Genomic DNA, 15,637 nt, shown 5'->3' with positions numbered 1-15,637 from the left:
GCCTGGGGGAAGGGAGAACAGAGAACTGTTGTTTAGTGAGTGAGGGGTTTCAGTTTGGGAAGAATAAAAAGTTATGGAGGTGGATGGTGGTAGTAATTGCATAACCATAAGAATGTACTTAATGCTACTGAACCGTATACTTAAAAAAAGATCAGTTTTCTGCATTGTGTATTTCAACACACAAGCACACATAGATAGCAGTACAAACTGTGTCACAAAACAGTGTTCTGAGGGACTAGATATCCCTGTGGACTGCCTGATCAGGGAAGATTGCATCCAGTAAGGGCTCCTGAACACTATGCATGATGACATTGGTCGATCTAACCACTGAATCTTCTTAAGCATGTAATGTGCAATATCACAGTGAATCCTCACAGTCATCCTAGGAATGAGGTGCGGTTACTGTCCCCATTTTACAGATGAGAAAACTCAGTGAGGTTAGGTGCCTGGACTAGCATCCTTACTCCTCCTCACCCCCTTCGCTGTGCTGCGTCCCTGTGAGCCCTGTTACAGCCCCTTAGGAGGAAGGTGGAAGATACTGCAGATGTGGGCCAGGTGAGTGGCCTGTGAAGGGATGCTGGAATACTCCTTGCCCTTGCTGTCTCTCCTCTTACTTCCACTTACCTTCTGAGAAGAGGACTGGCCACGGCCAGCCAGGAGCCAGGCAGCTCCTCCCTCTGCATGTGCCATGGGAGAGTGTGTGTCATGGGCAGGACCCACGTTACTCTTTTCTGTGGGAACCAGTGCAAAGCAATTGTTTTACTTGTGCCTGGAATCATCTGAAAGTTTTACACTGGCAGTTATCATCACTGGGTAAACACATTAAGCTAGCAAATAAATCTTTGTGAGGGCAGCACATTAAATGGTTCCCTGTGTAATAGTTATTAATATGTCACTATAATTGCTTTGCATATTTTGCAGTGAATTTAAAAAAAAGTGACTTATTAGTGCTTGTGTACTTGACAGCAGTATGTTCAATGGCAGCATCGCTTTTCTGAATTTGCCAACACGTGTGTATTGCTATTTTGGAGTTAGACCAAATGGACCTTTTTAAAGATCATATAGGTTCATAAAACCTTTTATTTATATAGTTGCGTTCTTCAGGTTACTGTACTGGGCCATGGCCACTTTCCCCCTTCTTTCTCACAGCCTCCCTTTAAGGAATGTCATGGCTGGATGTAGAGTGTTAAGTGTTTTTTGCTTAGTCGTGTCTGACTCTCTGTGATGCCATGGACTGTATCCCGCCAGGCTTCTCTGTGTATGGGATTTCCCAGGCAAGAATACTGGAGTGGGTTGCCGTTTCCTTCTCCAAGGGATCTTACTGACCCAGGCAGGGATCGAACACGGGTCTCCCGCACTGCAGGCAAATTCTTTACCATCTGAGCCTCCAGGGAAGAATATAGGATAGTCTGTCTTAAATTCATTTAATAGGTGAAAGAAAGAGAGATGAAGACGCCCCCCCCCACCCCCACATCCCGTTTCCCATTCATTCAGCAACTGTTAATACTGCATCTGCTCTTTGTTGGTCACCATTCTAGCCCTAGACTCTTGATCAATGTCACCCATGAGTTCCGGTCAAGCCTAAGACTCCTTTTCTGAAGCACTGCTGCTCTGAGCTTATGGAATTTCAGAGGTGATTGAAATTTCTGCCTTTTTACAGGTGTCTGACACTTTGCAGGTTGAGGAAAGGGAATTTTACCAAAGCATGACATTCCTGGTGACTGTACCCACAGATGATGTGACACAGCCATCAGGCCATAAACCACCAAAGCTTTTCTTGCAGAGGGCTCCTTCAAACCATTCTCATGGACTCTGGCTAATTGGGAGTTTCTTTGGGGAGCCCATTTCTCATTCCTTTCTGCCTTTCCTAGTTGAGGCTTTCCACAAGGATGAAAAGCTGTTAACAGTGGCTTTTGTCTTAAGCAAGGCCATAGACAGTACAGTAACTGCTTTCAGATGCTGCTTTTGTGACCCAGATTCGGTCCTATGACCCAGAGGTGAAAGGCTACATATTCCATTACTTACATCTTGGAGCCAATCAGACTCCAGACTCCAGTGTATTTCAGCAGAGAAAGGAAGCAGGATAGGGTGATGTGTACACCAGATAGTGGCTCGAAATAGGTATGGGAAAATCCAGGAATGGAGCTTCCATTTCTGCACATGTTTTTGTAAAAGGTACCACCTATGTTAATTCAAAAATACCAATGATGTAATCCTATATTCCTGGAATATAGGCTGCATATGGCTACAATCTCTGTGCATATTACATGTGAACAAATAGAGTGGGCATATATATGAATTATAGAGTAGTTAGGTTCAGATATATTTTTTTTCCCCCTTTCCCTGATGCAGTTTTGAGAAAGGATGAAATCTTAGTTAATATTGTTTAGCTCCACCAAAGAATGAGTATATAGGTCTGGAATAAGAATCTCAGAAGGTGGAAACCTATTTCCTTTCCAGGTCTTAGGGCCCCGTGTTCAGGCTCATTAACTGTGGGTGGCTGGTAGGTCACCTGTGCTGTGAATTATGTTGCATGACTCAGCTGAGGTGGTGACATGATCACAGGGCAGGGAACTTGGAAGAGGGAAAGTGGACAGGAGGCAGGGCAAGGTGGTTGAGGTACTAGGTGGTTCTTTGTACAAATGCCAGCCAAGGGCAAGTTTCCTTCGGCTGAGATCATTTGAGACTCTGTTGCGACTTGAAATAAAAAAATAAAGGTACAGGAATTAGAAGACGTAATTTTGTGGCTAAGTGTAGAAAGTCACTGAGTCCAGCCATGATTTGAAAATAACAAAGAAGCCATGATCCAAGTTCGAAGATCTATTTTATTGTATTAATGTTTCATCAGAAGCCTCTTTTTACTTGCTCCATTTCTGAATATTTTCTCTTCCAGCCTAAAGTTAAAGGGGAGAGCTGGAAGCATGGAAGCATGACTGTACTTAAAAGTGGTGAAATTTTATCCTGAGAAATTTTATCTCAATATTTATTCTCTGTGATATACTGGCATTCTTCTTCTTTTTTTTTTTTAATATTTGTCTGGAAAGAAGTAGTTTCAGATCCATGAAGGTCATATGAGGATTAATTAGTAAGTGGAGCGTCGTATACTATGGAAGGGGACTAGAAGGTTAAGGAAAGATGCATCCTTTGGGTGTATATGTGTGTGTGTGTGTGTGTGTGTGTGTGTGTGTGTATATACATATACATATATATATATATTCTTTTTCATAGTCTTTTCCATTATGGTATATTACAAGATATTTAATATAGTTTCCTGTGCTATACAGTAGAATCTTGTTGTTTATCTATTTTATATAGAGTAGTTTGTATCTTAAGCTGCACACTCCTTTCTAAAATTTTTGGCCGCACCACGAGGCCTGTGGGATTTTGGTTCCCCAGCCAGGGATTGAACCCATACCTCCTGCATTGCCACTGTGGACTCTTAAGCACTGGACCACCACAGAAGTCCCTTAAACTGTACACACTTGATGCGAGGCTGGCGGTTGAAGGCCTAGAAGGTGGGGAAGGTCCTGAAAGGTGTTGTAGAATGAGTCATATGTTAGCTACCCCCTCAGAGACATCAGATAGGCAGGGGGAGTCTAGCTCAGTCAGCTCTTTCATGCTCAGTATAAGGGCTTTGGGCTTCCTAGATGGCGCTAGTGGTAAAGAACCTGCCTGCCAATGCAGGAGATATAGGAGATGTGGGTTTGATCTCTGGGTAGGAAAGATGCCCTGGAGAAGGGAATGGCAACCCTCTCCAGTATTCTTCCCTGGAGAAACCCAAAGACAGAGGAGCCTGGTGGGCTACAGTCCATGGGGTCACAAAGAGTTGCACACGACTGAAGTGACTTAGCATGGACACATGCATAAGGGCTTCAGGCATACCTGGTGTGTCCATTCTTCCTTTAATGGTGCCTCCAGCTGCAGTGAAAGAAGCATGGCTGACTGGATGGGTCAACAGGTCCTCGGGGCCCCCTGAATTTCAGATGATTCTTCCTGTGACTTTTGTAGGTGATGTCTACTTCTGAACAGAGCCAGGTCTGAAGCATTTACCTCTTGCCAGTGCTCTTGTGACTAGGTGGCTTGCAGAGAGCTCTGCGGTCGCTTCTGCAGGTCATCTGCTGTAACTTTTGCAGGGACACACTGGGGTGTGGGCACTCCCTCTGTTTTTTAAAGATAACCCTGTGTTTATTGATCCCAAGTCCCTCTAAGATAACACTATCTCTTAATAAAGGAGTAGTGCTAAGTAACCCAATTTAGGGCTTCTTTTGGGGGAGAAGACTGTGGGGTGAAATGCTTGTGAAGATGCTGGGCTGTTGTGGGTATGTTTTAACATGACAATGCAGATGGCTGACACTGATGAATGTCCTGTGAGCAGCTGGGGGAGCCAGGCCAGCCTCCTCCTCAGCCCTCTGTGTGAATGCCATCTCACTCCCTGTGACATGAAGGGGCAGGACCCACGGCCTTTTGGTTTTGATTTGCTTGCCTTGGCGCGCGTGTGTGTGTGTGTGTGTGTGTGTGTGTGCGTGCGCGTGCATGCGTGCATGCTTCTTGCTGTCTGGTGAGGGATATGGCGGTGGCTGGGCCTGTTTCTCATTAGCACAGCCACCCTTCAGTGAGACAGGGAGAAAATCGCTCTCTGGAACTGAGGAACCCACACGCTTGATGGCCTCGGGTCCCATAGGAGTCCTTAAAGATGAGGCTCAGGCAGCAAGGAGAGCTGTCTCTTGCAGGGGACAAGGAGCCAGGCCCTCGCTGGAGTGTCTGGGCAGAGACTGTTTCTTCTCTGAAGAAAGTCAAATGGAAGTCAAACGGAAAGAAAGTCAAAAGAAAGTCAAATGGAAGTCACATCTCCCCACCCCTGCGCTGCCCTAGGAAGGAGGCCTCTGCCCCAGAACCATTTCTTGGGCCACTTATTCAAATGATTCTAAGAACATTCAGGAAATATTTAGAGCACCTACTGTGTGCTGGGCATTTCAGTAGGAGCTTGGAACTTTCAGGTACTGACTTTGACCCGGGACATGTTATCATGGATATGGGGCTGAGTTGTAAATTAAGGGGAGTTGTCCTTACAGCTTTGGTTTCTGTCCAAGGACTTTCTTAGTCCTTTCAGTGAGCAGATCTCAGGCTGTCCCTTTAGTCAACAATCTCCTGGTGCAATGTATTCCGAGTTGTTTCTTTTTTTTTCTTTTCTCTCTTTTGGCCATGCCTGTGTCATTCGGAATCTAGTTACCTGACCAGGGATTGAACCAGGGCTCCCTGTGTTGGGGGTGTGGAGTCTTAACCACTGGACCTCCAGGGAAGTCCCTGTGTTGTTTCTTTTTTAATTGTGGTAAAATGCACATGACATAGAATTTGCCATCTCAACCATTTTTAAGTGTACAATTCAGTAGCATTAAGTGTATTTACTTATGCAACCATCACCATCATCCATGTCCAGATCTTTCTCATCTTCCCAGACTGAAACTCCAAACCCATCAAACAACTACTTCCCATCCCCCACTCCCTGCTCTAAGTTATTTTGGAACAAAATAGTGTTTGGTACACTCCAAAGAATGTTCTAAGGCAGAGGTCCCCAACCTCCAGGATCTGAGGTTGATCTGAGGTAGAGTTGATGTCAGGCTTCCCTTGTAGCTTAGCTGGTAAAGAATCCGCCTGCAATGAGGGAAACCTGGGTTCGATCCCTGGGTTGGGAAGATCCCCTGGAGAAGGGAAAGGCTACCCACTCCAGAGTTGATGTAATAATAATAGAAAAAGAGTGCACAGGAAATGTAATACCTGTAAGTCATCCCCAAACCCTCCCCCTACTCCAGTCCATAGAGAAATTTGTCTTCCATTAAATCAATCTCTGGTATGAAAAAGCCTGGGGACCGCTGCTCCAAGGAGAGAGACCCAAATGACATCATTAAAACTCGTATTCACATAATCACTCCTCAAACATCTATTAAACTCCTCATGTGTGCCCCACACCATGTGTTACATGCTACAGATGCAGAAACAAATGAGAGTCAGACTTTGCTCCCAAGAGGATTACCAACTGGTAGGGGAGACAAGCGTGTAAATAAACAAGCCCCCAGCCTCTTATGATGGCTGCAGGGCAGGTGTGGAGGGGAGAGGAGAACAGCTGAGGCAGTGTCAGGAGGATCAGGGTGCACCCTCCTCTGAGCCTTGACGGACAAGCAGGTGTTGGCCTTGACAGCAGAGGAGGAGGGGGGCATTCCGGAGAGCGGCAGCTGTGAGAGCCAAGGCCTAGAAGCACCTGGAGCTTTGTGTGTTTGGGGCAGGTGGGGTGGGAGGTGAGCAGTAGGTGCAGGGTCTTATGGGCCTGGCCGAGGACCAGACTGCGTTGTAAACAGGGGATCAGATCTGTGCTCTAGGATAATTGCTGGTAGCCGCAAAGAGAAGAATTAGAGGGATGCCAGACGTACCTGGCAAGAGACTATTGTGAGAGCTTCCCTGGTGGCTCAGTGGTAAAGAATCTGCCTGCCAATGCAGGAGACACGGATTGGAACCCTGGTCCGGGAAGATCCCACTTGCCACAGAGCGGCTAAGCCCGTGTGCCACAACTACTGAGCCTATGCTCTAGAGCCCGGGGATCACAACTACTGAAGCCTGAATGCCCTAGAGCCCTTGCTCTGCATCAAGAGAAGCCACGGTAGTGAGCAGCCTGTGAACTGCAACTAGAGATTAGCCCCCTCTCATCCCAGCTAGAGAAAAGCCTGCACAGCAATGAAGACCCAGAATAGCCAAAACAAATAAAATTCATATAAAAAATTAGATTTATGTATAAAAAAAGACTATTGTGATATTTTAAAGGAATTTGGTCTCACTGGAACCTTTGTTTCCCCGTGAAGTATTTTGAGGATGTCAGAGCCCTCCCCATGTCTAAGTGTGGTAGGGACTCCTATCTCTCCTGGGTTTGAACATTCAGCCTCAGAAGCTGGAGGTTGTTGAGGAGTGGCTAAGAGGGTGTAGTCACTTTTACAACATACCGATCTGCTCATGCAGTCCCGAGGACTGTGTTCATTTTTCTGCCCGAGGTAGGTGTACAGTTCCCGGGCCAGTGTTCACCATGGACATGGTGAGAGAAGGGAAGCAGGGAGAACCACACCACAGAAACAGTCACTCGCTGCTGGCCAGAGCAGCATTTGGGGTCCTCTGGAGTCAATGCGCAGATCCTTTCCTCTATTGTGGGGAAGACCATGGTGGGGGGGTCGCCGAGGGAGGGGTGCTCTCCCCTCCCCGACCCCCACCGGCTGACAGAGGCCTGAGAGCTGCAACAATGATTGTGCCGGAGAGGAATTTGCCAGAGCTCCCAGCCATCTTTCCACATGAAAGTTTCTTTATCTCTTTCACACACAAATTCAAACCCTTTCTTTCCTTTAAATCACTTTTGTGCTGTTTAACCTCTTTACCCTGGTTTTCTCCCCCTCCTGTCTTGCTCCTTTTATAGTAGTTTGCTGCTAATGGATCACCTGGATAAGATTGCCCCTGGCTTTGTGAGAATGGCAATTAGCGCTCACCCGGAGAAGGCTGCTGGTTGCTCGGCGGCCTTGGTGTGGAGGATGGATTGGGCCTGGCTCCTTTCATCTGAAAGTGGGTTATCGATTAGCACGGATGCCAATTTACTGCACAGGCTCTTGCCAACCCCTCTTGATCTCATTATGGTGTAAATTTTCAAGATTGTATCACATTAGCTCAGGAGAATTCAGGAGAGAATAGTAGTAAAGTAAAAAATAAAAAGGCCATAAGAAGACGAATATTTGTTTCGTTATAATCCAGATAAAATAAACATGGCTTCACCCAGTGATGTTCTGAGACTGATGTGTGTGTGTGTGTGTTTATGGAGGTGGGTTGTTTATAAGGCATGGTTACACCCAGCAACAGGTTTTAAAGTACTTTACGTCTTTAACTGATGGGAACGGCCTGTATAGTACAGGGAATTCTACTTAATGCTCTGTGGTGTCCTAAACGGAAAGGAAATCTAAAAAAGAGATATATCAATATGTATGACTGATTCATTTTGCTGTGCAGTAGAAGCAAACACAACATTGTAAAGCAATTTTCCTGCACTGAAAATTAATTAAGAAGACAGTGCTTGTCTTTAATCTCTTCTTTTGATTTCCTTTAGGATGGGTTTTCTTGGGAAATTACGATTTTAGGGAAGAGATGAGACCATTAGGTGTATTTGCCATGGCAAGGTTCCCCTAGTCTCAGCTTAAGACCCTGGGATGGCAGAGGAGGCAGTGCTGGCCGCCGTGGGCTGGCTGATACTTTTGTAGGTTGTGATGATTTTGTAGGCTAGACAGTTTGTGTGTAGGCCAGACTGTTGGACAAGTAGAAATGTGAGATTATCCTTTCCTGTTTCTAAATAGTTTTATTAAGATACCATTTACTTGCCATACAACTCACCAGTTTTAAATATATAGATCAGTGGATTTTAATGCTATTTCCAAAATTTTGCTGCCATCAAATTTTAGAATATTTGTCATTCCAAAAAGAAATGTGTCCATTGTCAGTCACTCTCTGTTTACTTCATCCCCCCGCCATAGGACACCACTAGTCTATCTTCTGGACATGTTCTATACACGGAACCATATGATACATGGTCTTTTGTGACTGACTTCTTTCACCTAGCACGGTGTCTTCAAGGTTCACCAGGTTGTAACGTGGATCAGAACTTCATACCTTTATTATCAGATAGTTTTCCATTGTGTGGATATGCACATGTTATATGTCCTTTCATCAATTGATGAGTATGTGGGTCATTTTCAGTTTTTTGCTATTATGAAAAATGCTGTTATAAACATTTGTGTATCAACCGTTGTGTGAACATAGGGTTTCTTTTCTTGTGGGTAGATACCTAGGAGTGGAATTGCTGGTCCTTATGGCCACTCTGTGTTTAACACTTTGAGAAACTTCCAAACTGTTTTCCAAAGTGGCTGCACAATTTACATTCCCACCAATGATAGATAAGGATTCCTTTCTCCACATCCTCACCAATAATTGTTATTGTCTGTCTTTTTGACTCTAGTATATATGAAGAGGTATTTGCACTGTGGCTTTGGTTTGCATCTCACTGATGACTAATGTGGTTGAGCATCTTTACATATGCCTGTGGACACTTTTTCCTTCATTTGTAATCTTAGGAACATGTGCAGCCAGTTTTATTCTTCCAGAAGCTAAAGTGATGCTGCGTTCTTAGAACATCACGGCTTTCTCCATGACTTCAGGTCCTATTTAGATCACCTGGTGTCTTACTCTTGAATTTAACTCATTTATAGTTATTAAGTTGAAGACTCTTTAGAGTGTTCCTTCTTTTTGTTACAATACCCATCTTGATTTAATCATTCTTAGTTGTTTTTTTTTTTCCATTTTATTACCCACTTGCATTGTCTTAGCACTCAACAGTGAATCTCCTCTCCTTTCTCCCCTTTCCTCACCTCCAAGGAGAGAGAGGTTGGAAGCATGGGAGGTTGGGAAAGAGTGAAATTCGATTGTTAGTATCCAGGAGAGGTGAGTTGTCAGGAAGGGAAGCAGGGAGGATGAATGGGAAGAAGCCCCGTGATCAGACATGACACTCTGGTTGCTGAGGGAGGGGACCCTTGGTGAGGCAGGAGCCAGTGGAAGGTTCTACAGTAGGGTGCTCCCCCTGTGCTCTCTGGGGGTTTCCCTGAATTCAGTTTAGAAATGAGGATCTAAAAGTTACTGGAAAATAAGATGGAAACATACTCCACTTCTGCATATATATCGGAGAAGGTGATGGCACCCCACTCTAGTACTCTTGCCTAGAAAATCCCATGAATGGAGGAGCCTGGTGGGCTGCAGTCCATGGGGTCGTGAAGAGTTGGACGCGGCTGAGTGACTTCACTTTCACTTTTCACTTTCACTGACCATTCATATGTTTTCTTTGGAGAAATGTCTAATCATACCTTTTGTCCATTTATTTTTTATTTTATTTTTGACAATGCTGGGTCCTTGTTGAGGAGCACAGGTTCTTCGCTGCAGACCGTGGGGGCTACTCTCTAGTTTCTGCGCACGGGCTTCTCACTGCAGTGGCTCCTCTTGTTGCAGAGCACGAGCTCTAGGGTACAGTGCTTTAGTAGTTGTGCCACGTGAGCTCAGATGCCTCCAGGCATGTGGGATCTCCCCGGACTAGGTATTGACCCGTGTCCCCTGTGTTAGCGGGTGGATTCTTAACCACTGGACTACCAGGGAAGTCCTCTTTTGTCCATTTTTTAATTGGGCTTTTTGTTGTTACTGAATTGTAAGAGACCTTTATATACTTTGGCTATGTCCATTATCAGATATATAGTCAATATTTTCTCCTGATCTTTTCACTGTCTTGATGATGTATTTGAGGCACAGAGGTTTTATTTTTGATGAAGTTCAGCTTACCAGGTTTCGTGCTTTTAGTGTCTTATCTAAAGAAATCGTTGCCTAACCTAAGATCATGAAGATTTATTTTTATATGTTCTTTGAAGAGTTGTATAGTTTTAGCTCCAATTTAGGTCTCTGATCCATTTTGAATTAAGATCATTCAGTTTTCCTGCAATAAAAATTTCTCACAAACTCATTGAAGTTTCAACAAGGTAGATTTAGAATACCATTGTGCATTTTCTTTTCTGTACCTTATTTTTTAGCAACACTTAACATGGTGACCATTATATGCTGTTTAGAGTTAAGATTGCAGAGACGGTGGTGAGAGTTGGCACATGAGCAGGCAGGGAGTGGAGATTGTGCCAGAATCTCTAACACATCTTCGGAGGGGTGGGAGAACTGCCACACGAGCGATTTGGAGGTGGGAGACAGACTGCAGGACCTTGGCACTCAGCGGAAGAAAGCTTGACCTCTTGACCAGCATCAGAGGTGACAAAGCAAATGAATCATCAGAGAGAGGCCGGTGGCATGACACAATTAAATCATTGTGGCACCAGGGCAGCCTGCCAGCTGAGCTGTCAGAGGGGCAGACAGTGATCAGAGTTTTTGCTGAGGTGCTGTCATGTAGTTATTTGATAAAGCTGTCTCTCTATTCTTGCTTTCAGTGTGTGTGTGTGTGTGTGTGTGTGTGTGTGTGTCTGTGTTTACCCTACCCCTCACCCTCCTGCAAAAGGCACAGGAGCTATATCTTAAGTACAGGTCTGGTTTCCCTCCCAAGTCCCTCCAAGGATCAGATATGACTTTGGGGGGAGGGCAGGAGGGAGGGTGAGATGCTGGCCATATTTTTAACCAAAAACCAAGACTAGTGACACAAGATGGAAATCACTAGATGTAGTGATCTCATAGTATATTCCCTCTTGAGGCATAAATCGAAAAGGCAAATTGAGTGGTAGGCTGTCAAGAGGAAGTTTAATACTCTGTAATTTGAGCTCCAGGCCAGGTCTCAGAACACTTTGGGCACACTGCCAGGAATAGCTTAGTCCTCCAGTGAACCAAGTGATCATGGAGAATGGTTGTGGGTTGGCCTTAGGGTCTGATCCTGTACACACACAACAAGTACACCCTGTGTGCACTCTCCCAGGAGGCTGATTCATGTTTAATGTTCTTCCAGTCATCATTTGATTTTAAAATCTTGGGGGAAAGTATTGAAAATCAAATATATTCATCTTTCCTGCATAAAAATAAGGGCCACTATTTAAAATTCTGAGTTTAAATATAGAGCATCAGTTCTCATCACAACATGATTTATCCGTGGTTTCCCTTTAGAGAGCAGTTTCTCTTTGGTACAGTTGAGATCGGCTTCTCAGGAACTCTTTTATGAGGGTTGGAAGTCAGCCTGCACCTGATGTCCTCGGGAACAGAGGTAAGTGCATGATGGACCGTTTTTAGCAAACGTGGTTGTTTGGTTTCTTCGTCCTAAACCTGAGAGGATTGATGGAAGTTTATTACTGCTGCAGTGGATAGAGATGTATTATTGAACATGTCTCTTGTCTTCACTGAAAAAAATCTGTCTGGAGCAGTAAAACACTTCTCTGGGTATTTAGATCCCAGTACAATGGGAAACCATATGATTCTAGATTGGAATCCAGGGCACTCAAATCCACAGTTAAGTTTCAGAGCCAGATTTTTTTTTTTTTTTTTTGGTTCTCTGGGATTATGCAAATTATCCAATTTAAATTCAAGTCAACTCACATTTATGAGACCCTGCTGTGTGCTAAGGTAGTGGAGATACTAAGACTTGTGGTTCCAGCCTTTTAGAATGGTAGAAAGAGGGGAGAGCCTGGACAGTATCCAGAGACACAAGTTGTGTTGGGACTTAGCGACTCCGAACTTCCTTTCTTAGGTCGTCTCATCACTTTGAACGTGAGCTTTATTCTCGGTCAGCAGCACTCTGATCTCTTTTTTCTCTCTGCAAAGCCTGAGGGTGGCACATTCCTTCTGTCACAGTCGTCTGGTAGTTCCATGACCAATGTCAAGAATTCCTGCCACCAGATTACTTGCATTTCTAGTATTTATATTTTCTCCAAATGGGTCCTCTTCTCCCAGATGTGCTAGTTTTCTAAATGACAGCAACAGGGACAAGATTCCCCCCTCAAAGAGTCATGGACTGAGTCAGGTTCTGGAGATGTTGCAGGAACCCCTGAGCTCTGGGTGAAAGCTCCTTGATTGAAGAATGGGTCCTGCTTCCCTAACCTTGGGCTTCCCTAGTATCTCAGCTGGTAACGAATCTGTCTGCAATGCAGGAGACCCCGATTTGATTCCTGGGTTGGGAAGATCTCCTGAAGAGGGATAGGTTACCCAGTCTGATATTCCTGGGCTCCCTGGTGGCGCAGATGGTAAAGAATTTTCCTGCAATCCAGGAGACCTGGGTTCAATCCCCAGGTTGGGAAGATCCCCTGGAGAAGGAAACAGCTACCCACTCCAGTATTCTGGCCTGAAGAATTCCATGGACAGAGGAGCCTGACAGGCTACAGTCCATGGGGTCATAAAGAGTTGAACAAGACTAAGCGACTTTCACTTCACTTCCCTAACCTTGGACTAAGCGTCACCTCTCTAGTGCTTTACTGAGTTTCTTCATTTTCTGCTTTATTTGGGTGCAAATGAAATCAGCTAAACAGCCCTTGTAAGTTATCCTCTGGGACAGAGTGACTTCCCTGTGTCTCTGAGGTAGAAGGACTTTCATTAACTCTATGGTTGACGAGAGTTTCCTTTTAATTACTTATGTATTTATTTTATATTGGCTGCCCTCAGTCTTCATTGTGGTGAGGATTCTTTGCTGAGGTTCAGGGGCTTCTCTAGCTGTGGTATGTGGCCTTAATTGCCTCTGTCGTGTGGGATCTTAGTTCCCTGACTAGGAAACAAACCTGTACCCCTGCATTGGAAGGTGGATTCTTAACTGCTGGACCACCAGGGAAAATCCCCAGGAGTTGTTTTTAGAGAGTGGCCCTGAAAGTCATTGGGAGCTGAGAGTGGAAGGTCACATGGTCAGCAATCAGGACACTTGGCAGTGAGGTTCTAGTCCCACTATCTCCTCTGAGAGCTGTATGGAAAGTGACTTACCTCCAGTCTGGTCTTCTGTAAAGTGGGAGTCTTAAATGTCCTGGTTACCTGTTAGACAAAAGCCAAATGGGACAGTGGAAGTGTCAACTCAATAAAGCGACTTCATGGTTACCATCATCCCTGAAAGAACTATGATATCATTGGGCAAAAGGTCCGGCACTTTTCTGAAAATTTATTTCTCCAAAATAAAAGATGATAAGACCTTTGGATAACTGGTTCTTTGGCTAATGAAGTGGAGTATTTCTGTGGTCACTTGCTTTTGACCAGCCTGACAAACAGAAAAATTGATGATTCAGGTTCCTGTCTTGACCAAATACTGAGCACATTTGTTTGTATTAATACTTAGGAGAATGTGGATTGGAAGGTTCTTGGTGTTTGAGTTTTGTGAGTGGGAATGGGTAGGTGTGTTGGGAGGTGATGAAATGTTGATTCAGCTTTCACGGTTTACTGTGCTGTGTTGTGCTTAGTCATTCAGTCATGCCCTTCTCCAGGGGATCTTCCCAATTCAGGGATCAAACCCAGGTCTCCTATATTGCAGGTGGATTCTTTGCCATCAGAGCCACCAGAGAGGTCCAAGAATACTAGAGTGGGTGCCTATCCCTTCTCCAGCGGATCTTCCTGACCCAGGAATCTCCTGGGGTCTCCTGCATTGCAGGCAGATTCTTTACCAGCTGAGCTACCAGGGAAGCCATGGTTTACTAGATAACATTGAACAATTATTAGAGCATTTATTAGTCACCTGTTAGCATAAATTGCTTAATGGGCATCTTTCCTTATAAGCAAAGGGCATGGAATTAATTTATATTCTTGAGCTTATGACTGAGATAATGAAGATTGTGGTTGAGGATTACTTTTCTGATCTTCCAGAAATTCAAGTTTGAATGATGAGCCTTTGAATAAGGATGGCAAGCATTGCAGTAGGAACCAAGGGGCAGACTGAAGACACTGTGGAGCATAGATGTGGCTAGTGAGCTGGACAAGTGGGCAGGAGGTGAGGCCACTGCAGGAACAAGCAAAACCCACTTCCCTCTCTGAGGACCTCTGTTTGTTCCAGGATCATATTTTCATACTGTCATGTTTGAGTTCGATTTAATGGCTCAATCTAGGAGAGATATTTTAACTTTGTCATTCAGTTCAGTTCAGTCGCTCAGTCATGTCTGACTGTTTGCGACCCCATGAATCACAGCATGCCATTACAACTTGTAAACTAGCAATGTGATGGGTTTTAAGAAACTAGCTGCCAAGTAAATTCTACTTACAAAAATGTGTAAACTTTAAAATTGTGAACTATTGTGCATTGTTGGTGGGAACATCATATGGTACAGCCTCTATGGAAAATGGTATGGTGGCTCCTCAAGAGTGAAACATAGAATTACCATGTAACCCAGCAGTTCCATTTCTGGGTATGTGCCCCAAAGAATGGAAAGCAGGGACTCAAGCATGTGTTTGTACATCCACAGTCATAGCATCTTTATACACAATAGTCAGAAAATGAAAGCAACTTAAGCATCCTCTAATGGGTGAATTGATTATCTCTCACAATAACATACCTTGGGGCAGTGATAGCACAATGGTGTGAATATAGTTAATGCCACTGAACTGTCCACTCTAAAATGGTTAATATCGTAAATCTTATGTATAGTTTTACCATAGTAAAAAAATAGTCAATTGTTATCTTGTGTTGGTGATTTTTTTTCTTGAAAAAAAATCTGGAAAATATAGATTATAAAAACCTCCACCTATGTTTTTCCAGTTTTGGAAAGTTAACTCTGGTTGTTCTGTTCTTTTCAATGTCATTTACTCTCAGAAAGGGAGGCTCCCCTGCTGACTCAGTGGTAAGGAATCTGCTTGTCAATGCAGGAGACTTGGGTTCTATCCCTGGGTCAGGAAGATCCCCTGGAGAAGGAAATGGCAACCCACTCCAGTGTTCTTGCCTGGGAAATCCCATGGACAGAGGAGCCTGGCGGGGTACAGTCCATCGGGTCACAAAGAGTGGGACAGGACTAAGTGCCTAAACAACAGCAATTCTAACAAAAGATAATGATGTTTCCTGGGCCAAGCACACCTTAACACTTGGATAAAAAACCAGCTAAGTGTGATCTAAAGTTTGTCTCACTCTGTTATATTGTTAAGCCGCAAG

General features: G+C 44.4%; 1 protein-coding gene across 1 annotated transcript in view; it reads left to right on the top strand.

Moving 5' to 3' along the window:
• The window catches only part of KIF26B (kinesin family member 26B), a 517,976-nt gene that overhangs the window by 26,680 nt on the left and 475,659 nt on the right, over nucleotides 1-15,637 (top strand). The gene's annotated exons all lie outside the window — the stretch shown is intronic.

Source organism: Bos indicus, chromosome 16, assembly GCF_029378745.1.
Source record: "Bos indicus isolate NIAB-ARS_2022 breed Sahiwal x Tharparkar chromosome 16, NIAB-ARS_B.indTharparkar_mat_pri_1.0, whole genome shotgun sequence".
Lineage (NCBI taxonomy): Eukaryota > Metazoa > Chordata > Mammalia > Artiodactyla > Bovidae > Bos > Bos indicus.
The sequence above is the reverse complement of the archived record's forward strand: the minus strand, read 5'-3'. Positions and strand labels throughout refer to the sequence as shown.